At 40.1% G+C, this 14,963-nt stretch overlaps 1 pseudogene; it reads left to right on the top strand.

Annotated features, from left to right (window-relative positions):
* The window catches only part of LOC107750336 (transcription factor COE1-like), a 137,870-nt pseudogene that overhangs the window by 102,271 nt on the left and 20,636 nt on the right, over positions 1-14,963 (top strand).

Raw genomic sequence — 14,963 nt, 5'->3', positions numbered from 1 at the left:
ACAGCCATTGATCCTCTTTCCCCTACGGCCACATTGATCTATACATTACAAGCTCTGAGACTGGCGGCATGGATCCAGCCTACGCTAACACAACCCTCCCAATCGCCTGTAACTTACTGCCTCTGTCATTATAATCATAATAATAATACATGTGACCAGAAGTAATGTATTCAGTATGATACAGCTGAACGACAGCAAACCGTGCCTCTGGTTTGCAAGCATTCAAGCTGTATTTGGGGCATCAAAAGTCAGCATTTGACTTGGCCTTTTGGGTATAGTGTTTTGTTTGATTGTTTCAGTCAAGAAGATCCAGCAGAAATAAAACTTGTATCTGAAACATCCTCTCCACTTCCTGAAAGGGGAGGGCTTATATTCCCTTAGCGGTGCTGCATGCATTCCAAGCAGTTGCACAATATCCTAGAAACAGAGGCTGAGAGGATACTGGAGGTGCGGGACTGTTAATATGAAGAGCATTGTTCTCCTGGGCACCAATGTGCCTGTCAGAACATGCCTGATGCCTTCCAGGCTGACAGCCTTTGGCATTGCAAACAAGAGCTGTAGCATCTTTGCTGGGTGAGACCTTTTGTTTAAAAGGCTCAGGGTTGCTTAAATAGGGTGCTGGGTTACAAAATGGGCAGGGGCAGGGTGAGCACCTGCTCAACCCATTTCCAGTACCGCATTTTGGTTTGTTTAAGCATAAATTGTAGAAAAGGGGTTGTTTTGTGATGCTAATGGCTGTCATAGGGTTGTAGACTAGGCTGGCGCAGTCCCAAAGGTTTAGGAAGGTAGGGTGTATATGTTTTGGTGGCTCTAAGCACACAAGTATATAAATTATACAGTTGCCAGAAGCGAATGTACTATGAAACTTTTCAGAGCTTACTTCAGATTATATTGAGTTACTGTTAAAGGTACTGTATAGTTTACCCAAAAATGAAAATGTAGGCCCTACTCAAAAATTCTTGGAAACTGAAAATTATTATTTTAAATTAGAATTATTTGTAAATTTGCATAATTTTTTAAAACTAATTTAATACATTTTTCTAATTATTTTTAATAATATAATAATTTAAAGTATTGGACAATGTTCTTAAAATATTACTGTATAACTCTGTAGACACAAAAACAAAGAATTTTGGGTAATATAAACACATTTTGATTAGTGTTGTCAAACGATTAATCGTGATTAATCACATCCAAAATAAAAGTTTTTGTTTACATAATATATGTGTGTGTGTATTGTGTATATTTATTATGTATATACGAATACACACACATACAGTATATATTTCGAAAATATTTACAGGTATTTACATGTATATATTTATATTCATATAATTTATATAATATATAAATATATTTAATATATAAACATAATTTTTTTCTTAAATATATATGCATGTGTGTATATTTATATTTACATAACAAATATACTGTACACAGTACACACACATATTATGTAAACAAAAACTTTTATTTTGGATGCGATTAATTGCGATTAATTGTTTGACAGCACACATTTTTATCTTATAAACTGATTGTTTCAATTTATTTTAATGACTTTTAAAGTAACAGTTTCTGATAAAATTTTCTACTTTTTTCTCTTTTGGTCAAAAACTGAAAATGGTATTTTGTGTAATTTTCGGTGCATGGCCAAAATTTTGGTTCATCCCTAATATTTGTATTTATTTCTTTTTGCATCCCTACCATGTCCATGTTTTTGCATCCCTACCAAAGCAAGTCAATCGAATCCAGTGTTGTTGTTTTTGACCCCATTGATTTTCATGTACAGACAAAAACAGTTCAAACATTCTTCAGAATGTCTTTAGGTTCATAACAATGTGAGGAAGGGACTAAGAGATTTCAGGAAATGCAGGAACGTAAGGCTGGAACAGATGTCGGGAATCATTGTAAGGGTGGGACTGGATGTCAAAGCCATACAACAAAGATTTTCTCAATCTAGCTATGTAATTGCTGCAGCCTGAGGCCCGGGGAGTTGATTGGAAAACCACGGAGCACCCAGCTGGTATGCAACTTAAAATCATGGGCTGGTCTTGGAACCTGCTCGCTGTTCTCACATCAGCCAGAGGTTCTGGCGCCATCCACTACATAAGCTCTTTAAAACTGGCACTAAAGCTTAATGGCACAGTCTCTGTGGATGTGGTGGCTGATGTTTCTCAAAGACCGCTCCCATAGTCGGAGCTCGGAGAGGGACCAGGAGCAGCGCACTTGTTGCCCAGGCCGTGGAACAATGGGCCACTTTGTTACCTTTTCATCCTCAGCGCAGGCAGATGGAACACATTAGCGGAACGTTCCACTGGATGAGCTCTGCGGGGCTGCCGAGCACGTAGAACAGGACCCGGCATGATGTCATAATTTCGTTCAGTTGTTTCACAGCTTGTACGCCGATGTGTTCGAGAGTCTCGCACTAGGAGGTGGTCTGTCAGCAGTATCCTGTCTGTGGCGTATATTGGTGAGATACTTTCACAGTAGCTCCAGTACAGCCTTTTAGAGGAATCCATAACCTGTCTGCTTATATAATGTCAAATTTCAAAGGTTAGAGAAGCAGACATCACAACTTTTCTCTTTCCTGCAAGCCAAGAGTTTGTCAAGAGTATTTACAAATTGATGTTTTTGTATTTGCATAAATCTTAGGGGTGTGCTGAAACAATCACATAATAATACATATATATATATACAGTATGTGTGTGGGTGACAATATTTGTTGGCTAGGCACCAAAATAAAAATTATTGGCCAAAACAGCAAAATTATTACTTTAAATTATAATTCTTAATAATAATCTTAAAAAAATGTATTGAAATATTTAAAAATAATAATAATAATTTTAAATACTGGATTTTTTTTCTATAACTCTATATATGCTTTTCTGAATTTTAAAGTATACAGTTTCAGATCAAATTTTCCACTTCTGTTTGTCCACTTATTTTCTTATTTTCTGGTCGAAAACTAAAAATGGTATTTCATGGAATTTTTGATGGCCAAAAGTTTTCTTCATCTGTCTATGAGGCTCTATAAGGCCCAAGAGATATTAAAACTATATTGATGTATCGAATAATGATTTATGTATTCCAATCATATAATGAGGTAGCTGGTGATTCCCAGCCCTATAATAACTACACAGCACCAACTCTGTGATATATGGAAATGTGTGCAGTGACTTGAATGTAGCGAACATTCCCAGTGTGGAAAGACTGAAGTGGAAGTGACATTAACACACTGAGCTCCTTCCGTTACTCCTTCTCTCTCTCTTTCCCTCTCCTCGGAGACCAAGCAGTGACGCAACCATGCTGATTACCACTTGCATCCGTTTGCCTTACCGGCTAGATATGTTAATCATCTGCTGGATAATTGCCTCTGTAGTGCCTTGATTAAGTTGAGTGACACGTCAAAGAAGGGTGCCTCAAAGCCATTCTTCCCCCACATGAGGAGCCTGTTATTATTTTGGAGTCACAGCCTAAAGTGTCCCCCCATGAAATGACTAATTATCCAACATTGGTTCCACAGGTCTCTTTTCCACTTTTGTTTGTCCACTTTTTTTTCTTTTGGTCAAAAACTAAATATGATATTTCACAGACTTTTTGGTGGCCAAAATGTTGGTTCATCAGTCTATGAGGCTCAAGAGATATTAAAACTACTTTGATGTATTGAATCATGATCTATGTAGTCCAGTCATATAGTTAGTTGGCTGCTCTGCACCTGCTGGCTGTGGCTTTACCATTCTTAGCACTACAGGGAAATGTCAAAGACTGGGTAGTCTTTGTAGTTTATGTAGTCCAGTCGTATAGTTAGTTGTCAATTCCCAGCCCTAAAATAACTACACAGCACCAACTCTCTGATAAATGGAAATGTGTGCAGTGACTTAAATGTAGCGAATATTTCCAGTGTGGAAAGAATGAAGTGGAAGTGACATTAACACACCGAGCTCCATCCGTTACTCCTTCTCTCTCTTTCTCTCTCCTCGGAGACTGAGCAGTGACGCAGATTACCACTTGCATCCATTTGCCTTACTGGCTAGATATGTTAATCATCTGCTGGGTAATTGCCTCTGTAGTGCCTTGATTAAGTTGAGTGACACGTCAAAGAAGGGTGCCTCAAAGCCATTCTTCCCCCACATGAGGAGCCTGTTATTATTTTGGAGTCACAGCCTAAAGTGTCCCCCCATGAAATGACTAATTATCCAACATTGGTTCCACAGGTCTCCTCTTTAAGAGAAAAGTGACTCCTTTGATAGTGATATGAATCTCGGCTCTGTAGAGGAACGACACATTCCTCTGGTGGAGAAAAGCCCTCAGCAGCTCATCAAATACTCAACCTCCTCTTTTATTCCACTGATCTTACTTCCCGCATACAATGACAGACACCCGTGAAGTGATATAGCACATGTGCTTTCCAAACATCTTGCTCCGTTAATGTGACGTCTGACCAAAAGTGAGAATCATTTGTTGATTATTATCTGTCCCTAAAAAGCCAGACAGTTTTTCATAGTGCGGTGTCACACAGGGGTAAACCGAGGTTAGCTCAGCTTTCCTAATTGCTGCCATAACAGCGAAGCACGTTCAAGCCGTAATTAAAAGTGTGTGGTTTTTTAGCACGAGCGAGTCTGTGTTGTCTGCGTGTTTGAAGAGGCTGGGGTGGGTTTCTCTTCATCTTCCCTGGTGGCTCTCCACTTTAAAGCAGCCTGCGCGCCCTGCCTCTACTGTCAATCACAGTTTAAAGTTCATGAAATTTCTATGAGGATCGATCCAGGGAGGAGGAGGAGGTAGGAGTGTTTGGGGGTTGCAGGGGTTAGGGATGGGGGAGTCAGGCCGTAATGATTGATCAGAACTTGCACTTTGAATCTCACTTTTTGTTTTATTCCTTCTGAGTGGTGCGAAGAAGCACATTCCGATTTTCCCGTCAGTTGCGGAGCAAGGCGTTTCCATGTGCCGCGACCTTTTTGACTCGAGGACAAAGAGGAGATGGATGGGTTGAAATCGATGGCATGCAACAGGGGGTCTTCAGATGTTTGTTAACAAGCCAAAACGGCGACCTCGCAGCGACAGAGTAGAACAAGAAAACAAATCGCTTCCTCTCACGTCGCCCCGTTGCGCATCTGTAAATGTCTTCCCCTAAAGAGTAGCGGGGCAATCTAAGTGCGAGATACCCATCTGCAGGTGAAAGAGCGGCTCGGAGCCATTCTCTCCCATATCAATCATGTAGCACATGAAAATGAGAAATTGAGGCATGTTGCGTCGGAATCCGAACCCACATCAAATTCCCCATTCCATCAATGTGCTTCCCACGGACAGAGCAGGGCTTGATCAAGTGTTTTAGATGGGCCGAAGGCTCCATCTGAAATCGTTCAGTCTGCGTTAGAGGGAGACCACTGAAATAGCCTCTCTCTGAATGGCGCAGACACGCAGTTGCGATTGTGGCCTAGGGGGGCATGACTACGCTTACGATCGCTGCATCACAGGGGCTAAGGAGGAGAGAACGGGAATGGATATGGCACCTAAAAAGCCCTGTGTTGTAAAGACAGACGCCATCAGGGAGAGGCGAAACATGATCAGCCGGGGGGCCGGTTGGAAAGTGGGAACAAGAGAATGTAAATAGAAAAACAGAGGAGGGTAAATAGATGTAAGCCCATTGGAGAGCATGGATGTAAACAAGCAGAGACTGAATGTATATACAGTTGGCAGGAGACAAGTTATTGGGGCTGGGCTGGGAAATTAGGCGCTGTGATAGCTTGTGGAGCAGGGTTGTGTGCCATTCAGAATAGTTTTTACAGTCCTGAATTTGAATTGAATTTGAACTCAGAATAGTCTTTAAATTCCAATTACATTCCTGAATTTGAATTTGAATTGAGGTAGCATACAGGATACAGCACTGCAATTCGAATTTGATTGTAAGGCAGTGAAATTAAATAAGGAAATTCAAAGAAAAAAAAAACGGAAAATTTTAAGTATAAAAGCAAATCTTGAGACTAAATTTAAAATGTTGCTTGACAAAGAAGGATTTTAAAGTTTAGAAAGATGTTTAAAAAGCATTGAAGCTTTAAAGGGGTCATATGATGCTTTTTTAAAGATCATTATTTTGTGTATTTGGTGTAACAGAATATGTTGACATGCTTTAATGTTCAAAAAACACATTATTTTTCAAATACTGTACATTATTGTAGGTCCTCTATGCCCCGCCTCTCTCAAACGCTTCGTTTTCTACAAAGTCCCTCCTTCCGACAAGCGCAGTATGCTCTGATTGGCCAGCTGACCCAGTGCATTATGATTGGCCGAACACCGCAAGCACTCGTCAGAAATGTAACGCCCCTTACCATAATCGCAAGCTTCATCTTTCAAAATAAATGTAAAGACAGAGCCCGAAAGGAGAACAGAGTCTCGTGACAGACACAGTAATGAATATGTGTTTGCAGTACACAAGCCACGGTTAAGACAGCTGACTCCACTGTGAAGTGACCTTGTCTCTCTCTCTCTCGCTCTCTCTCACACACACACACTGCGCAAAACTCATTTGAACAGTCAATAGCAAATACTTAAACAAATAACAAAACAGTAGCTGATTCAGAAGCGCCAGATTGTCATAGCAAAGTCAGAACTACCTACTCTCCTAGGTTCACGAAACGGTCGTCCATAAAATGCATTGCTGTTCTGTTGTAAGTAATCTTAAAGATTCCTAAATGCATCTACTTTCGGAAGGCCAAATAAAGTGCTTTTGCTTTCGCCTAGAAACACACAGCATCTCCCTGACATGCTGCTTCAACACTAACTGCGGTTACTGAAACCACGCCTTCTTTCTTTGCGTGAACATTTGGGCCGCATTATGCAAATATTTCCACATAGTGACATAGATATGTGGGGGCGTGTTAGAATGAGCCGTTTTAGGGGGCGTGGCAGAGTCTTAACTTTGATAAAGAATATCTCTTTGGTTTTGAGACTTTAGTCTTTGCAACTTCAGGGATCTTATCTATGCACAATCAGCTTGTAACACTCCAAAGAGAAAGGAAAACTCGAAATCGCATCATATGACCCCTTTAAAAAAAATAATAAAGGTGAAAAGTACCTGCTACTTCCGTCAAGATTCTGAAGTGTGCATATGATGAACAATTCATATATGCGATTTCAGTCAGATCTAATCACTTGTTCTTGCACATTTGGGTGCATTATGCAAATATTTCCACATAGTGGGGTAGATATGTGGGGGCGTGTTAGAACTAGCCGTTTTAGGGGGGCGTGGCAGAGGCTTTTGATTGATAAAGAATATCTCTTTGGTTTTGAGACTTTAGTCTTTGCAACTTCAGGGATCTTATCTATGCAAAATCAGCTTGTAACACTCCAAAGAGAAAGGAAAACTTGAAATCGCATCATATGACCCCTTTAAATATAATGGATGGATGGATGGAATGTACGAATGAACGAACAATGGATGAATATGACGGAACGATGGATGGATGGATGGACTGAGAAGACATGTAGATATATAGAATGATGATGGATGGAACAAACATAATAAATTACTATATTTATAATAAAATTAATGAATTTAACTGAATAAATTAACAATTGTGGACAAGGAATTACATGTGTTGAATTAATTTGAATTGCAGTTCCTTTTCTTGTCACTCCAATTCAAATCCCAAATCAACATTCATGTGTGTTGTGTGTGGAGCCAATTATTCATTCACATTCTCTGCTTTTTCTTTCATTCTTGTTGTATATCTTTCCTCTCCTCTTTTATTTCACTCCTTTTATTAGTAAGCATTGCCCTCATTAGATCTGGCTATCATGAGTTGGTGTGTGTTGAGTGGTTTCCCAGTCAGCCCTATTTGACCTCTGACTTCTGCAGAGCGTGTAATAAGAACAGAGAGGTATGCTGGGATTGATTTTAGAGTTTCACGCACTACCTCTAATTTGCTAGATAGATAGCGCTCCGGCGAGCTCATATGTGAGGACAAACGCAGGTGTGCCGTGCAGGTTAACTGCATGTCAGAGGTCAGATGCTCAACGGTTTTGCTGATGTGCGTCGATGATAATGGTGGACACGATTCAGACTCGACCCAGCAGTGCTGATGATCAAAAGCTTGACAGTAATAGATGTAGTTATGCAAGCAGATGAGGAAATGCTTTTTTTGTGTCTCTTTTATGGCAGCTCATTGTGTTGTCCCATCCCGCTGGACATCTGAAAGAGGAAATCATATTAATCTTTCGTGTTACCTCACACTCCAAAGCAACCTTCTATTTAGCATCAGTAGATCTCAGTGGAGAGTGTGATAACCTTCAAACGAGAACGAGAGAGAGAAAAGAGATGTGCAGCCCCACAGCGCCTGCAATAAGGAGATGATTAAATTAATAATAAATATACATCCCTCTATTCGTCTCCTCCAACACACACACACACACATACACTCGCCACCTCTTCAGCGAACTGCATTATCTTTCCCTTTTCGCAATCGCACGTCAGGCACAGCAAAGACGCGTGGATGGCTGAGAGGAAGGGAGAAAAAAATCTATACAAATTACGATGGAGAAAGTGGCACTGATGGCTAGAATTGCAGCATATGTTTACACTAAATCAGGCAATCTATCTTCATATGGGCTGTGTAATGCAGGCGGGGTCAGGGTTCGGCCCGCGCACACACACTCTCCAATTACTCCCACTTCTCTGCGGGAGGCAGCCGTATCGATTGGCTGAGAGGACAGAGGCCCTGCAGGCAGCCAATGGGGCGCTGGGGTCAAAGTTCAGGGGGATTTTAATAAGAGAAGTAATGGGCTTAATTTCTTGGGGGTGTGACAGAGAGACAAAGCCCTCCCTCTCATGTCCCCTGTCCGACGGTTCGTTAAAGTGCAAGTTTTATGGGATTGCTTTGTGAAATTGCTCTTATGGATGCTCTTCTTCCGATGTTCCTGCATCTCGTTCCTTTTCTCTCATCTCATTCTTTCTTTCTTTTATCCTCCCTCATCTTTTGTTCTTTCAAGGTTTTTTTTTTTTTTTTTTTTTTTGCTTATTCATTTATGTTCATTTGTTTGTTCATGACTTCGTTCATTCATTTATTATTCATGTTTGTTGATTTGTTCGTTCACTCCTTCCTTCTTTTCTTTCTTTCTTTCTTTCTTTCTTTCTTTCTTTCTGTTTTGCTTGTTTTTTTGTTTACTTGTTCATTAATTCGTTCATATGTTTGTTTACTCCTTCCTTACTTCTTTTGGTTCCATTTTTCCTTTCTTTCTGTCTTCATTTCTTTCTTTTGCTTGTTTTTTTGTTTACTAGCTCATTAGTTCATTCATGTGTTTGTTTACTCCTTCCTTAATTCATTTGTTTCCATCCTTCTTTGCATTCCGTTTCTTTCTTTCTTTCTTTTGCTTGTTTTTGTTTACTTATTTGTTTATTAATTTATTCATGTGTTTGTTTACTCATTCGTTACTTCATTTGTTTCCTTCCTTTTTTGCATTCCATTTTTGCTTTTCATTTTCTTTCTTGCTTTCTTTCTTTCTTTCTTTCTTTTTATCTCTCCTTCTGTCTTACTCTCTTTTTTCCTGACACCTTATATCCAGATGGCGGTGATTAGCGCATAGCAGACAGTCCAAAAACGACACAACAAAACAACGGCACGTAGATCGCTTACTGAGTCTGATCACACTGCCGTTTGATCAAACCGCAGTTCTCCCGACAGAACGTGATCGTTTCCACAGAGCCTTTCTCAGAGCGTCCTGAGAGACTGTTCCCTCACTTTCACAGGGGCATTGAGTCACAAAGACCCCCACACACCCCCTCCTCAGCAACCGCTGTCACTCCGCCAGCTCTTTTCTCCTCCTTGCCGTGAAACCGGCTCAAACTAATTTGATTTAGCAGCTTGCTGAGACCCATTCCCGAGGAAAGAAAACAAATATTGTTATAATGGTAATAACATCTATTTGCCGCGCACGACAAATGGCACCGGGCCCTTTGAAAAGAGGCCCCTGCTCCTGCGCAGCCACCTTATTCTTATTCATGAAAGCACCGCTTATGCATATTAGTGCAAACTAGGTATTCTACTCGCTAGCATTTGGATTGTCAATCATCCTTACGGAATACAAGAGGCAACAGTGACACAAGCGGACCGGGCAAGAAGGCTGACAAATTGTCCCCAAAGTCAAATTTGACAGCCTTTTATGATTAATGGGCTTGATTATGGAGAAATATCTCCCTAACTGCTTTCCGGGTGTTTCTTTCTGCCGTCGTATCATGACAGAGATGGAAAGAGGGACTAAGCGGAGGTGCTGTTTGCGGCGAGAGGATGAAATAAACGTGAGCAGGGTTGAGAGAGAAGAAAAGATTTGAATTAGGCAGGAAAGGTTAGAGTTTGGTGAATAAAGAAGTGTAAAGAGGGACAGGAAGGCCATAGGGCCTCACTAAACACTTCATAAAACAGCTCGCCGAGACCCATTCCCGAGGAAAGAAAACAAATATTGTTATAATGGTAATAACATCTATTTGCCGCGCACGACAAACGGCACCGGGCCCTTTGAAAAGAGGCCCCTGCTCCTGCACAGCCACCTTATTCTTATTCATGAAAGCACCGCTTATGCATATTAGTGCAAACTAGGTATTCTACTCGCTAGCATTTGGACTGTCAATCATCCTTACAGAATACAAGAGGCAACGGTGACAAAAGCGGACCGGGCAAGAAGGCTGACAAATTGTCCCCAAAGTCAAATTTGACAGCCTTTTATGATTAATGGGCTTGATTATGGAGAAATATCTCCCTAACTGCTTTCCGGGTGTTTCTTTCTGCCATCGTATCGCGACAGAGATGGGAAAGAGGGGCTAAGCGGAGGTGCTGTTTGCAGTGAGAGAATGAAATAAACGTGAGCAGGGTTGAGTGAGAAGAAAAGAATTGAATCAGGCAGGAAAGGTAAGAGTTTGGAAATAAAGAAGTGTAAAGAGGGACAGGAAGGCCATAGGGCCTCACTAAACACTTCATAAAACAAATTCACACAGGGGGAGGCCTGGATTGATGCCACAGGGACAAACGTAAAAACAAATATACAGGGAGAAACCTACACAGACACACGCTGATATTTAACCCCATGGCAGAGAACTCTGGGAAATGGACAAGATGACATAACAGCCTGTTTCTGAGAGAACTGCAGTCAATTAAATCAAATAAACATCTTATTTTCGGTTTCTCCCGCAGCTCTGAATGAACCAACCATAGACTACGGCTTCCAGAGGCTACAAAAGGTCATCCCTCGTCACCCTGGAGACCCGGAGAGGTTACCTAAGGTAAGTGTGGTCGCCAGAAAATGCTTTCGCTGCTTTCAAAATTACCCATTTTGTTTTCCCTGGCTGTGCTTTGGATTTACACAGGCTCTCCTACATTTGAAAGAAACGCTTGACATAAATTTGAAAATAGGTGTAAAGCATTCGCTAGATGGGAGTTGAATATTTCAGCCTCAGATTTGGTGTTGCATCTCCGTTCTTGCTGAAAAGGATGCGTGTTTTCTTATGTCTGTGAAGCAAACCTTGATTCTGAAAGCCTGAGGGTCTTCTGTTTGATAGCGTAGAAGAGCAGCTCGTACTGGCTTGTGAATGAAAAAACAACTGTTTGTGTGATGCTGGCTTTGAGAGGGTGAGATGGAGGTTAGATCGGCACTGTTATGCACGCTGGTGGCATATTGCAGCTTTGGGGCAGCAACAAGCAACAAATCAAAGAACAAAGCTGATATGCAATGGGTGCAGAATGTGTGTGTATATATATATATATATATATATATATATATACAAAACACGTGTGTACAAAACTCAATGTGCCGTCAGGTGCCCTGGGCAGTTTGCCACCTGGTTAGTATGAAAAGATTATTTTCCCCTAAAAAGGCAGGAAGCTAAGTGAGAGAGATTCTTTTGGGCAAGGCGCTGGTGTTGGAGGGGATCAGATCTGATGCGGACTGACACTTTAAAACAGCTGCCAAATTGAAACCATTTATCAAAATCTGACATCTGAGATCCAGTCACCAAAAAAGCAGTCTATTTGTAAATTGATACTAATAGTGAGCATACATTGTCTGGCCGCTTTGATGCTGCGATACGTGGCAAGGGGAGACCGCCAGCTATCACCTCTTATATACTTATACATTCAAGAGGAAAACTCAATAAGAATGTAGACAGTTTTTTTTTTTCACGCCGTCTTTTTTCTGTTCCTGGTGCCTCGGTTTTTTGCCACAATCCTATAAATAAATAACCAAGTAAATACATAAAGCAGTAAGTAGGTAAATAAATAACTAAGTGAATGAATAAGTAATTGAGCATGCAAATAAGTAAATAAATAAACAAATAAAGTTTGGTAAATAACTATTCCAAGCTGTGCATGAACAACCTCATTTGTCCTTTTATCACTGTTATATCTTTGTGTATCAGATGTGTACATATGTAATATTAATGTTATGTGCAAAATGTATTGTGATACATACATATTATGATATTATGATACATACATATATATATATATATATATATATATATACATACATATACACACACATATATTTCTTTTTGGATAACAGATGTGTTTGACTGTGTTTTAGCATATACTTGACTCCTTCCAAATCCTTGATCAGATCCACAGTGTGTGTGCCAGTGATGGCCCCAGCATTTAGAAACCCAGCTGTGTTTGTCTGCCGACCTTTGCTGGGGCCAGGCATGTATCAGGCTTATATATAATTTCATTTCCAGTCCCGGGTTTGGCCGTGAGCACACACCTCTCTGTCCAGATAGATCAGGAATATGGATGTGATTCAGGAGGCTGCTCTGTCCCGCAGGCAGCTGTGTTTCTCGCTGGCATTTGGGACACACATTCACAGGCAGTCCCAGGTTACCATAAGGTTAACGACCTGTGAGATCCACTTTAACGGACACCTGGATTATGGGGGGGGGGGTTCCTCTTAGCAACCGTTTCCAACAAAAGAAAAATGAATGCACATTAAATGAACCGAAAAAGTCCTGTTTGCATTCTGAAATATTTATAAATGGGCTTTCTGCTCAGTCAGAGGGAATATGCACTTTATGTACATGTGGCATTTCCCAGAAGCCCTGGACCAAGCAGATAGGGGAGACTGGGGCTAGTTGTCACAGTTTGTACGTGAGTGAATATTTCTAAGAGTGGGTTTAGTCAGTTTCTCTATCAATGCAAATCTTGATCCTAAAACGCAATTAAACTTTACACACTGTTTAAGACACGCTGATATTTTGTGACAACATGCCCCAATGGTAAGGCATATTGTTACACTATATGGGGTAGATTAAAAGAATGTGATTAACAGCCATTAAACAATATTAGGTAAAAATAAACAGCAAATTAATTCTGAAACAAAAATAATAAAATAAAATGTAAAATGTAACAAAAATATAAAGCCACTGTTTTTTTGTTAATAAACAGATATTTAAATTAATGAATTTCATAAAATTACAACATAAAATGTTGTGACTTGATCATTTTAATTTTAGTTTATGGAATACAATTCTAAATTATAATTATAATTCAAATTAAAGAGTGTTTTACATGTTTGAAACCAACAGCTACTGATAAAGAAAATATAAATTTGTGCAGTTGTATTTTTCACTTAAAACCTTATACAGAAGTTATTCAGATGATACCGTCCTTGTGACAACTAGCCCCATCCTGTTCATACTACTATGTGCCCTCTTTAAGGAGGAAGTAGATTATTGGTTTCCTCTGCCTTGTCATTTTCGCACATTTTGCTTTATCAGTTGCTCTTTATTAGCACAATAAGCTGATATGTGTGTGTGCAAGTGGCAGGTTGCTGTTGTAATGTTGTTTATGTATGTATGTGTGTGTGAGGTGGACGTCTGTTCACCAGGCTCAGTGTGTGTATGTGATTTATCATTGTTAGGGGACCTGTCGGATGGCTTGCTCTCCCGGGTCAGCTGATCTGCTCTCGCCGGGCGCTTGAGAACCATCCTCCCATAATTGAGCCCCTGGAAAGAAAGCAAGGGGAAAACAGGAGGAAGAAAATATAGGAGGAAGATAGAAACAGGCTTGTCGGGAGACAGCCTTCAGGGCTAGAGAGCCGGGCCAATCTAGAGTCAAACAGACTCACCTTGTTACCTGTGCTGAATGAACTGTAGAGCATCTGAGCGACTCCTCGTGACCCATTCACCCACATACACTTCACACACACACACACACACACACACAGACAGCGGGGGGAGGGACGGGAGAGTTGAGATGGTTTCATGCTGTGAAGCTGTGCTGTGGAGGTCTGTGAAAAGGAAAAGGAGAAGAACATAGCATCTCGATGCGCCGTAACATGTGCTGTCTGCCTTTTGGCAGGTAGAGTGAAGAGATTAACATGCAGACATGAATCCAGCTCATCCAGAACACCTCTCAGGGGAGGGAGCCGCTCACATGCCTCCCCGAGCGAATCTCTCACAGAGTCCAAACCCTTTCTGTCTCTTAAAAATAAAGGTTCCAATTAGAACCGAAAAGAGTTTTACTGACCGGTGTTCCACAAAGAACTTTTTTTGTATTTCATAATTGTCAGATGATGCTAATGCTAAAAACAATGCTAAATGCAAATATTAAAATGCAACTGCGCATATAATTGCACATAGTTAGGATAATAAAAAAGGCCTTTTTTAAAAGTGTGTAAAATATCTATTGTTTTTGATATTAGGGATGAATCAAAACCAACTTTATGGTACTTTAGTGCAAATTTTACACATCCCTTGCTAATATGGCCAATACTAATACAATATTTGCCCAAGTGTTTGTTCCAGTGTTACTTTAATATTATCTATGTGCTATTATAATTTTATTAAAATTTTTAATTAGCTTTTATTTTATATATTTTTTAGTTTTTAATTATTCAATTTTTATGTGCTTTTGTCATTTTTATTTTGTGAATATGACTAACTAGGGATATTTTTATTTCAGTTTCCGTTTTTTTTTTTTTTTTTTTTT

The sequence above is a fragment of the Sinocyclocheilus rhinocerous genome, unplaced genomic scaffold (genome assembly GCF_001515625.1).
Source record: "Sinocyclocheilus rhinocerous isolate Xijiao unplaced genomic scaffold, SAMN03320098_v1.1 scaffold1053, whole genome shotgun sequence".
Classification (NCBI taxonomy): Eukaryota; Metazoa; Chordata; class Actinopteri; order Cypriniformes; family Cyprinidae; genus Sinocyclocheilus; species Sinocyclocheilus rhinocerous.
Note: the sequence above shows the minus strand (reverse complement) of the source record. Positions and strands in the feature narration are given on the sequence as shown.